This window comes from Nycticebus coucang, chromosome 15, assembly GCF_027406575.1.
Source record: "Nycticebus coucang isolate mNycCou1 chromosome 15, mNycCou1.pri, whole genome shotgun sequence".
NCBI classification, from domain to species: domain Eukaryota; kingdom Metazoa; phylum Chordata; class Mammalia; order Primates; family Lorisidae; genus Nycticebus; species Nycticebus coucang.
This window is the reverse complement of record NC_069794.1, coordinates 61,887,295-61,903,605: the sequence shown is the minus strand read 5'-3', so window position 1 is coordinate 61,903,605 and position 16,311 is coordinate 61,887,295. Positions and strand designations below refer to the sequence as shown.

Below are 16,311 nucleotides of genomic sequence, written 5' to 3'. Positions count from 1 at the left end.
CTTTCCTTTATTTAAACAAGTTATACTAAAATTCTGCAGAGTGGGTTAAATACACCACACCATTCCCCAGAGTGTGTCTTTCTGGGTATAGGAGCTATGAACCCCCAGTTGCACTGCCATCACATCAGGCTCTCGTGGTCTCAGCCTCCATCCTGGATCCCTGAGAGGGAACCCCACCAAAGGAGCTTCTGGGGCCCTCAGCCTCCTGCCTTCAGTAGGGAAAGCTGAGGAACTGCTGGATTTCTAGCAGCTGACAGAAGGAGGCTGGAGATGAGTGCTTCCTGTCCGAAGTTGGAATTCAGAATTTCTTTTTTCTATTTTTTATTTTATTTTTTTATTTTTTACTTTTTATTTCTTTTTAACTAAATCATAGCTGTGTACATTAATGCGATCATGGGGCACCATACCCTGGTTTTATAGACTGTTTGACAAATTTACATCACACTGGTTAACATAGACTTCCTGGCATTTTCTTAGTTATTGTGTTAAGACATTTATATTCTACATTTAGTAAGTTTCACATGTACCCTTGTAAGATGCACCGCAGGTATAATCCCACCAATGACCATCCCTCCGCCCATCCTCCTTTGTCCCTCCTCCCCTCCCTCTCCCCCTTTCCCATATTCTTAGGTTATAAATGGGTTATAGCTTTCATATGAAAGCCGTAAATTAGTTCCATAGTATGGCTGAGTACATTGGATACTTTTTCTTCCATTCTTGAGATAATTTACTAAGAAGAATATGTTCCAGCTCCATCCATGTAAACATGAAAGAGGTAAAGTCTCTATCTTTCTATAAGGCCGCATAATATTCCATGGTGTAAATATACCAGAATTAATTAATCCATTTGTGGATCAATGGGCACTTGGGCTTTTTCCATGAATTAGAAATTATGAATTGGGCTGCAATAAACATTCTGCTACAAATATCTTTTTTATAATGTGATTTTTGGTCTTCTGGGTATATACCTAGTAGAGGAATTATAGGATTGAAGGGCAGATCTATTTTTAGATGTCTAAGTGTTCTCCACACATCTTTCCAAAAGGAATGTATTAATTTGCATTCCCACCAGCAGTGTAGAAGTGTTCCATTTTCTCCACATCCATGCCAACATTTCTGGTCTTGGGATTTTGTGATATGGGCTAATCTTACTGGAGTTAGAAGATATCTCAAAGTAGTTTTGATTTGCATTTCTTTGATGATTAAGGATGATGAGCATTTTTTCATATGTCTGTAGGCCGTGTACCTGTCTTCTTTAGACAAGTTTCTCTTCAAGTCCCTCACCCAGCCTGCGATGGGATCACTTGTTCTTTTCTTGCTTATACGTTTGAGTACTCTGTGGATTCTGGTTATTGAACTTTTGTCAAAGACATAACCTGCAAATATCTTCTCCCATTTTGAGGGCTAATTGCTTGCTTTACTTACTGTGTTCTTGGCTGTGCAGAAGCTTTTTAGTTTGATCAGGTCCCAGTAGTGTATTTTTGAAGCTGCTTCAGTTGCCCCAGGGAGTCCTCCTCATAAAATACTCGCCCAGACCAATTTCTTCAAGGGTTTTCCCTGCACTCTCTTCTAGTGTTTTAATACTTTCATGTCTTAAGTTTAAATCTTTAATCCAGTGAGAGTCTATCTTAGTTAATGGTGAAAGGTATGGGTCCAGTTTCAGTCATCTACAGGTTGCCAGCCAGCTCACCCAGCATCATTTGTTAAATAGGGAATCTTTTCCCCACTGAATGTTTTTAATTGACTTGTCAAAAATCAAATAACAGTAAGTAGCTAGGTTAATCTCTTCATTCTCTATTCTGTTCCAGACATCTACCTCTCTGTTTTTGTGCCAGTACCATGCTGTTTTGATCACTATAGATTTATGGTATAGTCTGAGGTCCGGTAGCATGATTCCTCCTGCTTTGTTTTCACTTCTGAGTCCTGTCTTGGCTATTCGAGGGTTTTTCTGATTCCATATAAAACTAAGTATTATTTTTTTCAAGATCTTTAAAGTATGACAGTGGAGCTTTAATAGGGATTGCATAAAAATTGTATATTGCTTTGGGTAGTATGGACATTTTAACAATGTTGATTCTTCCAAGCCATGAGCATGGTATGTTTTCCATTTGTTAATATTTTCAGCTATTTCTTTTCTTATAGTTTCATAGTTCTCTTTATATAGATCTTTCACGTCCTTTGTTAGATAAACTCCCAAACATTTCCTCTTCTTTGGCACTACTGTGAATGGAATAGAGTCCTTAACTGTTTTTTCAGCTTGACTATTGTTGGTATATATAAAGGCTACCGATTTATGAATGTTGATTTTGTAACCTGAGACGCTGCTGTATTCCTTGATCACTTCTAAGCATTTTGTTGTAGAATCCCTGGTGTTCTCTAGATATACAATCGTATCATCTGTGAAGAGCGAAAAGTTGATCTCTTCTGACCCTATATGGATACCCTTGATGGTCTTTTCTTCCCTAATTGTGATGGCTAAAACTTCCATTACAGTGTTAAAGAGCAGTGGAGACAATGGTCAGCCTTATCTGGTTCCTGATCTGAGTGGAAATGATTTCAGTTTACTCCATTCAATACGATAATAGCTGTGGGTTTGTTGTAGATGGCCTCTATCAGTTTAAGAAATGTTCCTTCTATACCAATTTTCTCAAGTGTTCTGATCATGAATGGATGCTGAATATTATCAAAAGCTTTTTCTGCATCAATTGAGAGAATCATATGGTCTTTGTTTTTTAATTTGTTTATATGCTGAATTATACTTATGGATTTAGATATATTGAACCAGCCGTGAGACCCTGGGATAAAACCAGCTTGGTCGTGATGTATAATTTGTTTGATGTGTTGCTGGATTCTGTTTGTTAGGATCTTGTTGAACATTTTTACGTCTATATTCATTAGTGGTTTTGGTCTGTCGTTTTCTTTTCTTGTTGCGTCTTTTCCTGCTTTGGGGATCAGGGTGATGTTTGCTTCACAGAACGTGTTGGGTAGTCTTCCTTCTTTTTCTGTTCTTTAGAACTGGTCTAGTAATATAGGTACTAGTTCATCATTAAAGATTTGGTAGAATTCTGATGTGAAGTCATCTGTTTCCCGGCTTTTCTTTTTAGGGAGATTTCGTATGGTTGATGCTATTACAGAACTTGATACTGGTCTGTTCATCATTTCCACTTGATTCTTTGTAAGTCTTGGAAGGTGATGTGCTTCCAAGTATTGGTCAATTTCCTTCAGATTTTCCTATTTCTGAGAATAAACTTTCTTGTAATATTCATTAAGGATTTTTTGAATTTCTGACAAGTTTGTTGTTATTTCGTCTTTCTCATTTCTGATTAATGAGATTAGAGATTTTACTCTTTTTTTTCTGGTTAGGTCAGCCAAAGGTTTATCTATTTTATTGACCTTTTCAAAAAACCAACTTTTTCATTTTTTTATTGGTCGTATAATTCTTTTGTTTTCAATTTCATTTAATTCTGCTCTAATTTTGGTTATTTCTTCCTTCTACAAGGTTTGGGGTTGGAATGTTCTTCCTTTTCCAGTTGCTTGAGATGTCCCATTAAGTTGTTCACTTCCTCTCTTTCTGTTCTCTTGAGGAAGGCTTGCAGTGCTATAAATTTCTCTCTTAGGACTGCCTTTGTCGTATTCCAGAGGTTCTGATAATTATCAGAGGTTCTGATAATTCATGTCTTCATTGTCATTTTGTTCCAAAAATTTGGCAGTTTCATTCTTAATTTCATCTCTGACCCAGCTATCATTCAGCCTAAGGTTATTTAACTTCCATATTTTTGTATAAGTATGTAGATTCCTGTTGTTACTGAGTTCAACTTTTATTCCCTGGCAGTCTGAGAAGATGTAAGGAATAATTTCTATTCCTTTAAATTTATTGAGGTTAGAATAGTGATCGATTTTGGAGTATGTTCCATGGGCTGATGAGAAGTATGTGTATTCATTTTTGTTGTGATGAAATGTTCTATAGATGTTTGCTAAATCCAAATGTTGGATGGTTAGGTTTAAATCTAAAATTTCTTTGCTCAGCTTCTTATTGGAGGATCTATCCAACACTGCCAAAGTAGTGTTGAAATCTCCGACTATTATGCAGCTGGAGAAAATCAAGTTGCTCATGTCTTTTAGAGTTTCTCTTATAAATTGAGGCACATTGTGATTGGGTGCCTAAATATTCATGATTGAAATCTCATCATATTGAGTATTACCCTTAAAAAATATGAAGTGACCATTCTTAGTCTTCCTTACTTTTGTTGGTTTAAAGCCTATTGTATCTGCAAATAGAATTGCAGCACCTGCTTTTTTCTGAGTACCATTTGCCTGAAATATGGACGACCATCCTTCCACCCTCAGTCTATATTTATCTTTTAAGGTAAGATGTGACTCTTTTATGCAGCTAATATCTGGCCTGAGTTTTTGTATCCAGTCAGCCAACCTGTAGCTCTTTAGAAGATAGTTTAAGCCGCTCACATTAATGGAGAATATTGATAAGTGCGGTAAAATTTTGGGTATCGTGTTTTTCAAAAGTCTAATGGACATTTTTAATCCGATTGCCACTGTGGAAGTTGGAGTTTGATCCAAAGTTTCTGAGTGAGTTTACTTTTGTGGTAGAGGATTTGGGTAGTTATTATGGAGGATAGGTCTGAGAATATCCTGAAGAGCTGGTTTGGTTATGGCAAATTTCTTCAACATATGAATGTCCTTAAAGTATTTAATTTCTCCATCGTAAATGAAACGCAGTTTAGCTGGATACAGGATCCGGGTTTGAAAGGTTTTTTTGTTGTTGTTGTTTTTTGTTTTTTTTTTGGAGATTAAAAGTCGATGACCACCCTCTTCAGGCTGGAAAAGTTTCAGCAGAGAGATCTGCAGTCATTAGAATATTCTTCCCTTTGTTGGTAATGGATTTCTTACGTCTGGCTGCTTTCAGAATTTTCTTTATTAACTTTAGTGAAGTTAATAATGATATGCCTGGGGGATGACTTATTCAGATTGAGTCGTGCTGGGGTTCTGAAACTGTCTGCTACCTGAATTTCATAATCTCTTGGCATGTTTGGAAAATTCTCTTTCATAATTTCATGGAGAAGGACCTCTGTGCCTTGGGAGGCCACTTCATCACTTTCAGGGATTCCCATGAGAGGGATATTAGCCTTCTTCAAATTGTCCCAGAGCTCTCTGAGTGAATGATCCGTTTTTGTTCTCCATTTCCCTTCCTCTTTGAGAGTTTGAGAGTGTTCAAAAGCTTTGTCTGCAATGTCAGAAATCCTTTCTTCTGATTGGTCCACTCTTTTACTGAGGGATTCTACTGTATTTTTTAGATCTTTGAGGGTTGCAAATTCTTGCTTCAGTGCGTCAAAATGTTTGGTGGTTGTGTCTTTAAATTCGTTAAATTCTTGAGACAACTTTTGAATTGCTCCTTAAATTTCTAATTCCAAATTTTCCTCCATTCTATTAATCTTGTTTGCAATCCAAATTCTGAATTCGATTTCTGACATCTCGGCCAGCTGTTTATGAATGGGATCTTCAGTTACATCTGCCATATCTTTCCTTGGGGGTGTTAATCTATTCTGTTTATTCACGTTACCAGAGTTTTTCCGCTGATTCCGCCCCATAATGTTTGATAATGTTTGATAATTTGATAATGTTTGATATTTTCCCTGGAGCTTTGTCAAGGACCCGTAGTGGGCTATGGCCTGAGAAACTGGGGTCCTGTTTGGTGTGGTAGGGCTAAGTGGTTCTGCCTTGTTGTCAGCTGGTCTCTGTCCGACCCTTGTGAAACAGTTAATCTGGGTTGAAGTCTCAGCTGTGGAGAAATACCAGCAGTTAAGTCACCCCACCCCTCACAGGTTGTAATTGGAAAAGGAAAATCAAACCTTTCTGCAGCCACACACCCAGGGCACCAGTTGGATAGTCCTTGGGTGATTGGATCAGTTGAAAAGAACCAAATCAATTGTCTCAGTCAGCACTTGTCTCAGGTGGGAGAGTTTAAAATGTCTCTGGCGACTAGATCACAGGGGTCTGCTGACAACTCAAATATGACTTGCTCCAGTGCTCCATGAAGTCAGGAGGACCCACCCAGCAAATAGATTAGTCTGGGAAGGTTGATACCTACTTCCCCACCTTGCACCTCTGTCACACCCAGTCACTGATAGCCCTGCAGGGCTTTGACCCAGTTGCCTCCAATGAGGAAATACTCCAGGGGTTTGCACCTGCCTGAATCACAAGGAAATGTGTATCTGCTCATCTAGGCCACTGCTCTCTGCCTCTATCCAGCAGGGGGAGGTGAGGCCTGACAACCTCGGGCGCTTGATGGAGGCTGGGGTCATGTTCACTCAGTTCCAGCCCCACCCCTGATTGATGTTACTGACAGAACAACTTTGTGGGAATTTGTTTCTATCCCTGCTGAATTCCCCTGCAGAAGAGAAGCAGCTTTGAGTTCCTAGAACCTGTGCCTCAGGCCCTATCTTTGCTCCAGCAAGTTTGTATCCACAGCATGATTTGCTGTCAGTTCTAGCCTCCTGCCTTCCTTTGTCTGTAGGCTGATGATGCCCTGACGGACATGTGCGTCTTAGGCTCACTAAAGCGGTCCTCGGCATCCGCCTCGCCCTGGGAATCTCCCGCCTTGCACATGTGTTTTCTAGTCCCCACGCTTCACCCATGCCGGTACCGCCTCAGGCAAATCCTTTTCCCATGGGGCCTGAGTTTTCGTCCTAGATCTTCCACCAGTGGTTGCCACCTGAGAAGATGCCCGCCTCCTCTGGTTGCCCAGAGAGTGGGTGTAGCTTCGGAATATCCGGGGGTGAGCCCTTTTGTTGCCAAAAATGGCTGCTGGTCTGCCCTTGGGACACCGCCACTCCTGCTTGTTTCCCTGTCAACCGACTGTCCTCTCCTCACTCCCGTGCTGCAGAATCAGCACTGACCAGCTGCAGTCCAGGCCCTGTCCACACCCCTCGAGAAATCACCCAAGAATCTGGACTCCTGGGGGACAGGCCTCCAGACCTCAGAGTGAGAGTGGAGGGGAGTGCTGGGAGCTCAGAATTGCAGGTAGAGAATATATGCAGTTTTATACAGTTTTATGCCTGGCAGGAGAACGCTGTGACACTCTAGTAGAGGAGGTAGGTCCAGTTTTTAGAGGATCTCTCCTGCTGAGTGTAGTGGGAGGACCTTAGAACTCTGCTCATTTGTTTGTGGGGCACTTCGAGCCTTTCTCATGGGGGAGGAGACTCCCGTCCACTTGGTGATGGATTTTGTACCTTTTGTTTGTATCCTTGTGGTCGCAGCCTGCTTCAGCAGTGTTGATGCACTTTCTTCAACCTTCGCTCTTGGTGCCGCTCCAATCCACCAATCACTTGCTAAATTTCTGTCTTTTAACTTTCCTTCTGGACAGGAGCCTCTGTGGAAAGCTGGCTTCAGTCAGCCATCTTGTCATAATTGCTTTTTTCTTAGGAAGGGTTTCCCTGGCACTTCCCCTCATTTGGCTCCAGCCTCACTTCCCTTCCTTTTGTTCTGTGAACACATCCAGCTCCAGGCTTAATGTCTCTGCTCCTGCTGTTCTTGCTACCAGGGACTTCTGCCACTTGTTATCCCCTTAGCATTCATTCAGCTATCAATTTTGATGTCTCTTCCTCAGAGCTGCTGTCCATCCCATGACAGCACTCACTTTTATTTTCTTCACAGCATGTTTCACTGTCTAAAGTAATCTCATTCATCTGTTTAGTTCTATGCTCTGTGTCCATGGCTGTTCCCCTTCTCCATGCTAAAACAGAAGCCTCATAAGAGTAGAAATCTTGCTTTTCTATGTACCACCGTTGCCTCTTTCTCAGGACAGCCATGGACCATGGTAGGCATTTAGCAGATGCTCACTGAGTGAATGAATGGGATTTCTGATAGTGTCATGACTCTGGTTTAGCAGCATTTGTAGTTGCGGGCACCAGGGACTAGTCTGGGGAGTCCTTCCTTCTGTATAGCAGGATTTCTATAGGAGATGTGTTTCTCTTTGTAAATATTTGTCTAAAAGATGACTTTTGACACATAACTTTCCTTTCTTAAATTGGGGATTGGCTCTACTTCTCTAATAGCTGATTCAGTTTATTAGTTGACATCAAAGAGTAAGTAAACATTTAAAAGAAATTTAAATAGAGTTTGAGACATTTGAGAGCAATCTATATTTTTAAAGAAATTCCCTCCTTCTAGCCAAATGCAGCCTTTCACTGCATGGACATGAGTTTACTCATTGTCCCTAAGGTAACAGTGTTTTTGTAAGGCTCTTCCCCACTTTTGGAATACACACAACACTTGCTCTTTGCTCATTTTAGGCCTCCTGCTCAAATCCTATCTACTTCTCACTGCATTTTGTGACTGTTCCTTTGCTGTTTTCTTTTCTGTGGTCATATAGAACTTATTTGTCTATTTGTAAGGTTTGTTGGACTTCATCACACTCTAGTTTATATTGGTATCTATATCATAATAATTATTGTTATGTTGATAGGGCAGATTTATACCTTGCCATGTACATGCCATGTAATAACTCCTTTCATCTTGCAGCAGTCCTATGATATGGCTGCACTTTAATTATTCTGATACACTGCACCTGTCTGCATCTTATGGCTGAGCCCTGAGGGGCTCATTGGCTCTGAGTAATACATTTACCAAGCTGAATTTGCACCTTGCAGCTCTACAAGCTCTTGTTGGTTGGGCTCTTGCCTGGGCATTCTTTTCATACTGGTGGTGAATGCATTTAGCACCCTACACAGGGTGCACGGTAGTTAGGAAAAAGTCAAAATCCTGAAAGACAAGATTTGCCATAATCACTGTGAAAAAGGAATCCTAAGAATTTGTTGAATCCTTTTATCAATAAAATAATAATTCTCTAGGTCTACCTTTTTGGTTATACTCTTGGCTTTTTCTTTCTCCCACTCCTCCCAGAATTGTTGGTTGGGAAGTAGAGGAAATAATAAAAGCGAACAGAAGTTTTGTTTACTGCCTTTTGAGTGACTTCTAGATATAAGGAGCAAGCACTTTGGGGTCAGAATCTCAACTGGGAATAAGACAGGAAGCTGTCAGGTGAAAAAGAACAATTAATGGACAGCTTCTGCAACTATGTGAAACTCAAGAGAATTTTCACAAATTAGTTCTGGTGACCTTATTACCTAAAATAAGCATAACACCTGAATAGAGCACATAATTATTCTCACTATGCAATCTATGCTTTACAGTTACTGGCATATTGTTCAAAATGTGTTCTTCTCTAGATGACTGTTTCTCCACTCCAAAACAAAACCAAAGTCCACGAACAAAAAAAAATTAGGGAAGAATTTATAATACATGTGACAGATGATGGGCTAATTTCCTTGCTGAATAAGGAGCACATATGAATCAATAAAAAGTAACAATTCATCAGAAAAAGTAGAAATGAATGGGCAGTTGGCAGGAAAATATAGTGACCCATGAACTTGGCCTCGTTCATGATGGAAAAAATATTGAAGTAAGGTAGTATTTTTTAGGTGACAGTTGAAAACAATTTGAAAAGTTGGTAGTATCCTCTGAAAGTAAGAAGTGTTATGGAGTTGGAAGGAGTGTACATTGGAAAAATAGTTTTTGGGGGAGTTTTAAGTTCTATCTGTGCAAAGTAGGAAGCTATAATTGGAAGAAAGCATACTGCAATTGCATGTTGTTTGTAATAATTAAAACTCAGAAGTATCCTAAAAGTATACCAATAGGAATAAAGGTATTATAGCATACCTATTCAATAATTCACAATGTAGGTGTTAAAAAGAACAAACCAATCTATGGCAATGATATGAAACAGTGTTCAGGAATGTTAAATATGGTATGAGCACGTTCAAATAAAATAGCAAATGTTTCCATATAGCTTAAGCATGTGCCAGTAAATATGCACATGTATACAATATATATGCTTGTATGTGTGTGTGCTGCACATGAGACTCTTATGGTTATTATCTCTAGAAAGTGAGACTGGAGTGAGAGAAGCTGATATTTCTTGTTTCATCTTTTGTACTAGTTGAAACTTAGTTATTCGTATCTTACTTTTAAAGAGAAACCTTCTCCATTAGAATATATTTAAAGCATTTCACTAGAGGATATTATGTTTTAATATTTTTAAAACCTAACTTAGACCAAACAATTAGATATTTTTTTCTCATGATCTACATTCTTGGCATAGTGCAATTTCTGTTAGATAACAGGTTTAGTTATAAGCACATTCTGCTAACCTCCTCCATGACACTCTTGCCCACTAGGGTTTCTGTATTGTTCTTTTCATACTGTATTGCCTTTGGCAACTGACTTGAAGGAAAAAAAAATCTATATATTCTCTGCTTTTATGGTGCACATTCTGTTAGCAATTTTGGATAGTTATGATTTGGGATAGTTTATGTACACCTCAAAAGCAATAGAAAAAAGCATATCTAAATAAGTATTTCTTTTCTGAGGTTGTCTAAACCATCTGGGAGACAGGTCTAAATTGGCAGCTTGGGGCTTGGGGTCCATAGACTTAGTTTTAAGTCCCCCTGAATTCCATGTTATTTTCATGTCATTACAGAACATGAGGTTGTACACAGAATACTGGATTGCACTATAGTTTTTAAAAGAGCCAAAGGATGAAGCTGTTCTAATTAAAGAAGAGAATTTAGCATTGAAAATAAGAAAAAGGTATAAAAGCCCCCCAAAAGTGCATGTGTATGGAGGAGACGTTTTTGTGACCTGTGTACCTCCCCTCATGTATTTGAGGAGTCAGCAGGTTGCAGGGCGTGTCTCACTCTAAACGCTGTTCCCCTACTTCCTTGTATGTGCACAGCTGAGACTTGCCAGTAGGCCAGAGGTGTATCAGTGCTATGTTGCACTGAGAGAGTCTCAAGTAACGTATTTTTACTCTGTGGCACCCTCTTTATTATAAAAGTCAAATGGTTTTCAAAGAAGAGGGGTGAGGAATTGGGAGGCTGAGGAAAAGACAAGAGTTTTTACATGGTGCATTGTTCCATTGTTCTCTTTAAGAGGACAAAGTATGAGAGAGGATGTATGTAGTGGGTTAAGTGGCAGAAAAGAAATATTCTTTTATCAGAAAGATATCTTCAAGCCAGATGGTAAGAGAAAGTGTGCTACTTTCAAAAACAAATCCAATACCTTTCTTATAAAAATAGACTTCTCGGGCGGCACCTGTGGCTCAAAGGGGTAGGGTGCCAGCCCCATATACTGGAGGTGGCAGGTTCAAACCTGGCCGCAGCCAAAAACTACCAAAAATAAATAAATATATATATATATATATATACACACACATATATATTTCTCTTTTAATCTGTCTATCTTTTGTTGACTTCCCATCTATAATTTGCTATAATGGTCCAATTTTCCCTTTATCTGGAAGATTTGAAGGGAAAAAATAATAAAACTAATGAGTTGTCCAATCTGTTTAGTGTTGAAAGGCAGACGTGTCTCCTTGTCATGGGGCAAAAATAAACAAATCAAAACACGCCAGAGAAAGTAAGGCAAATAGTGACTAATTCACTGTGATTAGGGATAGAAATGAGGGACATTCCCTAATGCCAGCATAAACCCAAACCCATCCTGGAAACATTCTGACTCCTTCTGAGTATTGTGCTAGGACAGGGGTTCTCAACCTATGGTCACGGCCCCTTTGTAACAATGAAAATACATCCTGCATATCAGATATTTACATTATAATTCGTAACAGTAGCAAAATTACTGTTATGAAGTAGTAATGAAAATAATTTTATGGTTGGGGTTCACCACAACATGAGGAACTGTATTAAAGGGTCGCAACATTAGGACGCATTAGAAAGGTTGAGAACCACTGTCCTAGGATTTTAGGCCAGCGCCATAGCCCATCCAGTCTTACTGTGCTTTAAGGAAGTGAACAAACAGGTAATTGTTTTCAAATTAACTGCTGCTTGAACAAAGACACCCAGAGGAATAGTTCAGACTGGAGAATGCAAAATTCTTCCAACCAGTGAAGGCCCATCATCAACACAACAGCTGGTGGCGTTCTGCTGAGAAACTGACAGTAGCCAGAAAGGTGCTTACTGGGGAGCAGAAAGGGCATCTGCCAGCTAGAAGGTGGTTGCCTAGTAGAGACCTTTCCTGATCTCTCTGGAGGTACCCAGATCAGTGGATGCTGCCTCTTTGACAACTCACTACTGTATTACATGGTTTGGTTTCGCAGCTCTCAGAATGTACCATACAAACAGCCTTCCAAGTAGTATGGGATCTAGGTGCACCATTTATGGATGGGACCCCCTCCAACTCTTCTTGCCATTTCCCTCAGTGGGAGGCTGGCTCTAAATTTGCTGTATCTTCACAAGGCAGGAGATTTGTCTTAACCAGCAAATCTTCCTGTATCTTGTTTCATCATTACTATTTTTTTTCCACTTGTAGCCACAAAATGAATCTTCTGTTTTTAGCCCAACTCCTTCAGCTCTTGGAACCTGGTAGATTTGACTATAAGGTATCTTAGGATAGTCCCCTTGCCCATGATGAGAAAGGTAGGGGCTGTACACCATTTCTGTCGCCAAGTAAGTGTCTGGAACCAGCATGATGCTATATTGCATTTAGAACCAGAAAATCAGCCAAAGCCATCCTGCTTCTCACTGCTGCCTTCCTTGCCCATCCCAGACAGGAGCTTCCCCCTCATCCCCTCATCTGTAGAAGTTTCTACCAAAAGAGTGATCCTCCCAGTGTTTCTTGCTTGAAATTGTGGTTTGCTCCTGGGTCCTCTGACACCCCTTTTCTGCAGTCAGCAGATTTCCTGATGGCTTCAGAGCTCTGTGTGGAATCCCCACCCCTGCCACCTCCAGGCCATAAATGGAACTTGCCTCTTAGGTAGAGGTTATCCCTAAGTCTAAGAATATTTCAACTCCCCAACTTCTCCCAGAGTTGGAGATGGCTTGAGAATTCCCTGAACTTTCCATTTTTCTCCCATCCTAAGTAGATACTTTCCTGCTTTAAGGCTCATGAAATACAGCCACTGTCCTTCCTGGTTGTTGGACAACTTGCCCTGACCCCCCTTGATCTGTAATGTGAACTTTGCTTCACATTGGACTGTGTACTTTCCTGTCTTTGTCCAAGCTCTTTCTACTGGTGGGAGTATGTGTCCTTTTCATCTTCACCTATTCAAATTCTATCTCTGGTCTTCTACCCTTTCCTCTCATCTTTTCCTAGAATCCCTTGCTCATAGATATTTCTTTCCAAAATCTACTATAGCCCTTCTTTGGCACATAATCACGTGGTACTTACAACGACCAAATTGAATTTCATATTGTAACTTAAATCTTTTTATGTTATTTAACATTTTAAGTCTTATGTGCCTTATGTACTCACTTATACTGTCTAGCTCTTTGAAGATACAACTTTCTGAGAACTTTCATTGATATAATTATCATCAACCCTAAGCCTAACACTTAAGTGTCTAATAAATATTTGTTGAATGAAAGGGAGAATGAATCAATCATGAGTGAATGTTTCAAGATATTGGAGATCCTTGCTTTCTTATTTTTCTAATTTGCCAGCTATGTCATTTCTACACACATTTCCTCATGTGACTTTTTAGTTCTTATCTTTAACTTACTATGAGGTTTGAGAGGTCTACAGTAAAGTAATTTGAACTTATAACAAAATAGCATTTTTAATTAAATGTTGTAAGTAAAAGTTGTAGTAGCGTCTAAGTAATGTCTGTGTTCACCATCATGTCTATAAGTAAGGGAATACAGTGTCCTTAAGGGAAAGCTTAATGTTCTAGGCTATTAATCTCTGTAAATTTTTTTTGTCTTTTGCTACCTATTAGAAAAGAAAAATAATTAGTTCTAGAGTTAAAAAAAAAAAAAAGCTAGGCAAGTAAGCCTAGTAACTTCTTTTAATTGCTTGCTTGTTTTCCTGGAAGCATCAAAGAGAATGAGAGAGATTAAGGATTTAGAAAAAAATACTATTATTTATGCCTCGTAGTACAGTGAGAGCTTACCCTGCGATGCTTTTTGCTATACATTCAACATCTATTGGTATCAAAGCACTTTTCATTTTAGGGAGCCATCCCCAGAGGAGAATAATTTAAGTAAGGGGAGATTTGAGAAGATTGAGAACTGTTAAACATGGGAGGAGGTAGATTATAACTGCTGAGTCTTCTGTACTTCGATTTCTTTGCTCTATGCTATCTCTAAAAAGCAGTATGTCATCCCTAGCTGCAGTGGAGCAGATTCATGCATATTTACCAGTTGCAAATTAGAAATGTGCAGCCCAAAGAATAGCAGTGTTCTTTGTCTTTTCTGCTTTTCTTCCTTCACTAATGATTCATAACTTTTAACACATCCAGAATTTGGAGATTGGTTTTGTAGCTTGTCATTTCCTTTGTACACCAATTAGATTGTTGTAATTTAACTGGAATTTTTTTTTTTTTGCCTAATTTGAAAGCTTCCATGTGGGTAGACTGAGGTTTTCTCCATCCTGTGTTAGGGCTTTGATGTAATGATTTATTAAGGTACTAGGAGAGATATTGATCCTGCTAATAGCTTCTGCCTTGCCACATAATGTTTTACATTTTACTCAGCTAAAAGACCATATCCCTTTTTCTTCATCTGATTGACCATAAATGTTTTGGCCTTTCCTCAGCAATTATCTCCCTTACCAAAGCAGTGGGTAGAAGTCAAGTATTTATAGACTAATTAGTGAAGTCAACATGTCTAAATAGAGTACCTTACATAACACCAAGAAACCTGGATTATTGTACCCTCAATGAATCCCCAACAATAATAAAAAAAAAAAAAACAAGTATTGTACAGTACTGTGAAATTAGCGAAGTTTGCTGCAAGGCAAAAATGCAAGGGCTGAGAACACAAATGGTTGAGGACACATACACTACGGATGGCAGTTGTCTTTTGTTTCATTATGAAGACACAGCTAAAAGGATGTTTTATAATAGAACATTTCCTCCATAGCTGTTTCCTTAACCCTAACATCTGTTTACTTATGAAAGCTTTGGGATATCACTGGGTTCTGAACTTCTTTTATATTTATTTTTTAGAGTTTGCTATCTCACAATACCAGTAGACTCGAAGATATTTACACTGGAGCTCTAGCTAGAAAGATGTGATAAGAATGCAAGAATCATCTTGTTTTATATATATGAAGCTACTTTGCATTTTCAAAATGTCTTAAAAGTATTAATTCTTGCCCAAGATATAATTAGCTCAGTTTTGCAAATAAGAAAACATCGCTGGTGTAACAGAGGGTGCACTGGGCTAGGAGTCAAAAACCTGGCTGGAGTCCTGCCTTTATATCCTGTCCTTGCACTGACCACACAAGGCCTTTGGGTACCAGTTTCCTCATTTTGGAACTAGAGATACAAAAAATTTTAAAAATCAAAGAAATTAAATCAAAGAAATTGATGTCCAATTGCTTTATAAGTTGTACAGCACCATAGAGATTTAATAATTTTTCAAATCACTTGAAATCATATAATCCAGTGAAAGATTTCTTTTGAGATAAATGTGGGTACAAATAGAATTGCAGTCCAGACTGCTGCTAAGTTAGTGATGTGGCTCCCACTTTTGCCCGTTATGTAAAATCTCTTTGGAATTTCCAAAGGAGATTATGGAATTTCTTTGGAAATAAGGAGTGTCTCATTATCTTGGACCCACATATAATTATTCATATTTTTCCCAAGTATGATTAGTGATCTTAGAAAAATACTTAGGATTTCTCACAATACGTTAGTCCTGGAATGTTAAAAAAACAAAATCCAATGACAAACCAGCTACTTCAAGTAAACATCTCTTGTGTGCCTGATTTATGTCATGCTTTTTGTTTGTTTATTATTCTACACTTTCCTTAATCCCCCTACTTGTCATTATCTACAGGAACTGATAATTTGCAAAACAAGAAACAAAGCAGAATTTAATTGTACAAATGACATCAGAGTGGGAGAAGGCAGATATATTTAAATGAGCCAGTTTTAAAGGAGTGGTGAGTACTTTGACATCAGTGAAATACAAACTTTTTCTTTGGTCCTTGTTGTCAAGACAGCCAAATGTCAAGCCCAGTCTGTCTTATGGAGTGGCATTTTATTTTTCTTATTTGTTTTGTTTTTGAAATTTAAAATAATTGTAGAATTGTGGTATGAACTTTTGTCCTGACATCTTCATTGACTGCTCACTGAAAGTTTCCTAATTTGGCACATAGGTGTTACAGTTATATAGCCCTAAGCCAAATAGTAATATTTTTGTTCAGTTTTGCTTCTATCTTTCATTTTCATGTGCCTTTCCCACTTCCTGGTACCCCTGATACTTGTCTCTAGGT

At 38.8% G+C, this 16,311-nt stretch overlaps 1 protein-coding gene across 4 annotated transcripts in view; it reads left to right on the top strand.

Annotated features, from left to right (window-relative positions):
- ENOX1 (ecto-NOX disulfide-thiol exchanger 1) overlaps positions 1-16,311 on the top strand; it is a 730,917-nt gene that overhangs the window by 299,031 nt on the left and 415,575 nt on the right. The window contains exon 3 of one of the 4 annotated variants that reach the window (XM_053563921.1): positions 15,873-15,978. The exons of the other annotated variants lie outside the window; for them this stretch is intronic. The gene's annotated coding sequence lies outside the window, so the exon portion shown is untranslated. The remainder of the gene's footprint in view (positions 1-15,872; positions 15,979-16,311) is intronic. 4 annotated transcript variants of the gene reach the window in all.